A 5,706-nucleotide genomic window follows, 5' to 3' on the forward strand; every position below is an offset into this window, starting at 1 on the left:
TGGCTTCTTTTCCAGTTAAAATGAAAATTGGTTTTGGCAGAAGCAGTAAGACAGAGCTTGTGAGACGCATTTGACTGATAATAAACACAGTGAATGCTGCCTGTTAATGTATACAATCAAAACCCTTACCTCATGCTCCAAATGTTGTGTGTATTTCTGGGCCTTAAGAGTTGATGATTTTATTTATGGTTTTGTAGATTAAGTTATTTATGTATGAAACAAAGTAGGAAGATATACTGAAAAAAGATGATGTTTACAGAGGACTTTAATGTATGACATTTGTTGAATGTAAACTTATATTTTTAATGGACACTTATGTAATATTTGAGACAAACAAAATCACAGCATCATATGTGTGTTGGTGACAAAAATAAAGCTGTTTTGATGATATTGGCATGTACTTTTGATTTACATGTTCTGTAAATTCAGTTGTGGGTAGTCTATAAATATTAATATACTTACGGTGTGTGATTGGAGACAATTTAAAGACATTATGTCCTTTACAACTTAATATTCATCTTTTTACAATCCCTACCACTCTGTACCTCTAGAACTTTCTCATCCCAAACTAAAACTATACCTATTAAGCAGTAATTCTCTATTGCTGCTTCCAGCATCTGCAAATATTTTTCTACTTTTTATCAATTTGATTTTCCCAGGTACCTCATATAGATTGCATCATATAGTATCTGGTGTGTCTTATTTTACAAGCACAAGGTCTTTAGGACTCATCACTGTTGTAACAATCAGAATTATCTTCCTTTTTAAGGATGAATGATGTCCATTGGTTGTATATTACCACATTTTGTTTACTCACCTAGCATATATAATTGAGTTGTTTTTACCTTTTGGCTATTATGAGGAATGCTTTCCTGAATTTTGATTAGCAAATGCAGTGCCTGTTCACCTCCCTGCCTTAAGTTCTTTTGTACTTACACCCAGTAGTGGGTAGGTAAGACTGGGAACAGAGACCGTTTAGGATGCTAAAACCTTGACCCGGGTGAAAGTGCTTAAATCCTGGTAGATCCCAAAGACCCTACCAAAACCACATGGCACTTAATGCTAGGTTGCAGGATTTCAAAATAGAAATGACTGAGTTTCTAAGATTTTGTTTTTCTTGGGAAAGTGATTTTTATTTTAGAAATACATTTTTAGCATATGTTAAAGTCTAATTCTTACCAAGTCTCCAAGCTCCCTTCCCTTATCCACCTGTTTTCTTATCCTATAGCAGTTAGTACTGTATATACGTTACTTAATGATTATATTTATTTCCTATCTACCTGTGCCTGAGAAAGCCAAGAAAGGCAAGGAGTTTTCTTGGTTTTATTCCTTAGTATCTTGAGAATCTTGAGAAGTGCCTACCCAGAACATTCTGACCACACATTGGGTGATTGGACAGACCGGGCCTCTAAGAGCTGTTATCTACATGCATGAAGAGGTAGCCTCAGCCCCATGGCATTAATGAAACCGAGGTACAAATAATAAGTTTTGAAGTGGTAGAGGCAGGATTTGAACCCAGATGAGCTGACTTGAGCTCTCACACCTTAATGCTCTGAGTATTCATCAGCATCTCGTGGGATGAAAAGGCAAACAGGGAGAAGAGAAAGAATATTGGGGATCATAGGCCCAGAGTGGTAATTGAGGCTCAGAAAGTAGACGTTGGTAAGACAAAAGACTCCCGGTAGGTACCTATCTTTCCCGCGGTTCCCCCACTCATCAGGAGGACTAGCAGTGGTCATGGTGTTCTAGTGCATTTTTTGGTAACACCCGAGTAGATCTACAGTATGGTGAAGAAAGGGTTTAAACCACTCATTTCTCAAAAGTGTAATACTTAGGAAATTGGTTATAACAAAAAATAGCCTCCCATTTTTATGAAACCCAGTGTTGTGCTCATGTAAACCAAGCTAGAGTATTTGTTGGGGGGGGGGGGGGGGGGAGAAGATGGTGTACCTCAGAACCCTAAAAGGCATCCTGAAGAAATTTGAACAAATGGCATGTCCGTCAGAATACTGAGGTGTCTTGTGGGTCACCAGCAGTCTGGTGCAAGTGCAGGCATGTGAAAGCAGTCCCCATTATCACCTCTCACAACTGAGCAATAAATGGCCAGCTGTACATTTAGAAAGTTACATCAAAAGCCTTTAAGAAGGTGGTTCTGGTAACTACACTTGCAGAGGTAATGCTGGAAACCTTTGCACCTGTTAAATATTTTAAGGGTGTTTCTGCCTATTCCCCTACTAACAAATGGTCTTTTTATTGTAACACGTGGGGCTTACATGTGGATTTGCTGACTGCTATATACTGGAATATCCAAATTAACTAAGGCAAGTTTTATGAAGACATTTTACAACTGATGCAATCTAAATAGCCAGTTCTTCCAAGCACTCTAAGCTACCACCCATTCAGTGTCTCACTGTTTATTAGCAAGAGGAAAATGAAGGATGACAGCTCTGGGAAGAAACAGGATTTCTAGTTTTTCTAATTTTAGTCAGTATTTGTTAGTCAAGACATATCTGATGAACCTCTAGGAAAAACAAGGGCATTGGTGCAAGTTGACTTGCGAGGAGATGTAGGTTTTGACTTTTGTATTACTTTTGTTCTTGAGACAGGGCCTCACTGTAATTCAGGCTGGTCTTAAACCAGTGGCAATCTGCCTGCCTCGGCCTCTCTGGTGCTGGGATTAACTAGCGTGTTCCATTACACCTACTGTCTAAAAACAACATGATTAATATGTTGAGCTGTAAAAGGCTCTAAGAGTCAACAACTTCTGCAGATAACCCACTACTATTGTGGACTGCTGGACTGTGTTGGATTGTTTTGCTGAATTCATGCACCTACAGTATTTAGATGCCAATGGAATACCCATCTCTGACAGGACTAAAGAAAAGGGATACAAAAGAAGGACCATTTTGTATCTGTATATGCAGAACAGTTAGGATAGATATACAGCTACTTTGGCTTAATTCAATGATAAGAAAGATTTGTACTAATAGTATTTGGACAGGATATCCTGTAGGCAGGTTTGGCTGGCTTGAGTTGTGGGGATCGAACCACAGCAACCTGAGCCTGACTGCTTTGTTGAAGCAGCCACTGAAAGAACTGAGCTACAGGGCAGGCCCCCTTTGTCTGTATCTTGTACTATGGATAACCACTAAGAAGATAACAATGTACAATGTATTAATTATTGAAACTGTCCTATTAATCAATTCTGGAATTGTCTCATTGCTATTTGTTTCTCAATAAAAAAATAGAAAAAAAAAAAGTAAGAATTTAAAAAAACAAAAAATAAAACCAGCATGATGTGTACAGCAGCATGCACACAGGTGTTTGAAGTACCTTCCTCTCAACCCCATTGCTTCTGTTGTAACTCCTAGAATCTCCACATCTGTGTCCCAAGGTCAACATTTCCTCGAACATCTTTATGTTGGATTCATAACCCACATTTATATACAACTGAATTATTTTTAAACATTTTTCTTTAAGCTCCATTTTTCAGAATCTCAGGGATTGGGAGTGTAGCTCAGCGGCAGAGTGTCTGCTTAGTATACGTGAAACTGGGCTTCATCCTCTGCACTGCTAAGAAAAAAATTTTAAACTAAAAACATCTATTTTGAAAATTGAGATTTACATGACTACATTTGTCAGAGCCATGGAATATTTACAAGGAACATTACATATTGAGTGATATCTTTGCTAGGTTTTGTCCTTAAAAATGGATTCAGAGATACACTTTTTCTTCAGAAAACAAATGAATAAGTGTTAGTCTGCAGAATAACTCAGCCAAGTTTTGCTATAAGAAGGGTTAAAAGAATATTAAAGAGAATCACAGTGGCATTTATTGCATTTCATGTGCCACATCCCATGTGTACCTTTTTTGGTGTCCATCCTACATTATGGAAAACCACTTAGTCTCCAGGATTTCCTTTGGCCCACTATTTTGTAGATAGCTCTGGTTTTGGGGTCACTGGAATTCTGGATGCTGTCATCAAGTCTGTTAATAGGATAAGGACAATGTACAGCCTACAATGTTCTGAAGATTAAATGGAGATGACAGCTGTACAGTCCGTCATACCACCTGGCCTGCAGCAGAAACTAAACAAATGTGAAGCTCTCTTATGGATTAGACTTACCTGGCAACTTAATTCCAGGACTGGCTGAATGATTTTGAGTGATATAGATTCAAAATGCACTTCTTTTTTCATCAGTGAAAGTATCTCTGTTTTCAGAAACTTTTATATACATACATTTGGAAACTTAAAATTTATTTAAATACAAGCATATACTGTGCATAAGGAAAAAGAAATACTGTAATAATGAAAGATGAATATGTACCTAAATCTTAATGTCAAGGCTTGCATAACTAATTAGGGAAAAGAGCCCATGGGGATGAGAATGTGTTGGGAGAAAAAGTAAAGATTATGAATAAATTTTAAATCTCCACCTTCAACATTAAAAGAGCTCATTGTTCTCAGTTGCTTCTGATAAAGCCAGTGGGAATAACAGTGATCTCTGTTCCTGCTGAACAGCAAAAACCATGTAAAATAGAAGCAAACAGCTGGCTAAGTGAAAGCCTCCTTGGAAGTCTTCTGATCCAACAGTTGTAGGAGAGGCGTAGCCAGGGGAAGAGGGCTCTGTAAGGTTTAACTTGTCTTGGATAAACACCGTTTCTGCTTTCCTCTAATACACATGGAAAGGACTTTATCAAAACAAAGTTCAGAAAGTTGGCAAGTGTTTTGTGTGAAATAGACACAAACATGCTCTAATTTCACAGAAATGGAACTCTGCTGAGCCAGTCTTACATGACCTGCTATTGCATGCTGACCGTGGGAAACCCTGCACTGAAGATGGCTTGTGTCAACTCAACCTCTAGCTGCTTAATATGAAGACAGTCGTGCTGGAGCATTACATCCCCTGTCCTGTCCCTTTCAGCAATGTGGGAAGGCTTGGAAATCTCTGGGGTTATACTGGTTAAGTCTGATTAACTGCAGAGCTCTGGAGAAGCAGAACTTTTTGAAAAAGAGAAGGTACAGTCTTACCTGGGATTTTACAAGCCTTACTTTTTTGTCACTTGGAGCATTTTGTGTCATGCTTTCTTGTTTTCCCACAAATACAGATCCAACCAAAGAAATCCATACTAAGATATTTCCAAATAACTTATTTCCTTTCTCTGGGGAAAAGCAAACCCTAGACACCATTTAACTTGAAAAAGTACAGCCAGTGGGGCAGTGCACGCAGATAGAAAAGGGGGTGAGGTTGGTGCATGTGGAGTGATTTTAGGCTCCTGGCATCACTTGACAGCAGGACTTCTCCTTTAAGCCTCCCAGTACAAGGCCATTTATTTTATATCAGCTGAGTTCCATCTCCTGATCCATGAATAACAGAAACTGGAGATGGGGCGCTCCTCCCTTTGGCTTTGCCTACATATGCTGTCTCTCCCCCATTTCAAATGTAATTTGCTTCTCTTCCTGATTAACCATGTGCATGTGACTCAGTCCAGCCTGTGAGGCAGATTCTGAACGGTGTACTCTGCTGGAAACGAGGTAGGAGCAAAATGTGATAACCACACTTCATCCAGAAAAGTTACCTGGAGTGGCCCTTATACACTACTTTGGTGAGTCTGATTTAATGCTGATTAAATCATCAAATCCCACTACCAAAGCAGGAATGATCTTTGTAACTATATGCTCAGAAAACCTGTTTTATTATATA

The sequence above is a fragment of the Octodon degus genome, unplaced genomic scaffold (assembly GCF_000260255.1).
Source record: "Octodon degus isolate 3935 unplaced genomic scaffold, OctDeg1.0 scaffold00013, whole genome shotgun sequence".
Taxonomy (NCBI): Eukaryota; Metazoa; Chordata; class Mammalia; order Rodentia; family Octodontidae; genus Octodon; species Octodon degus.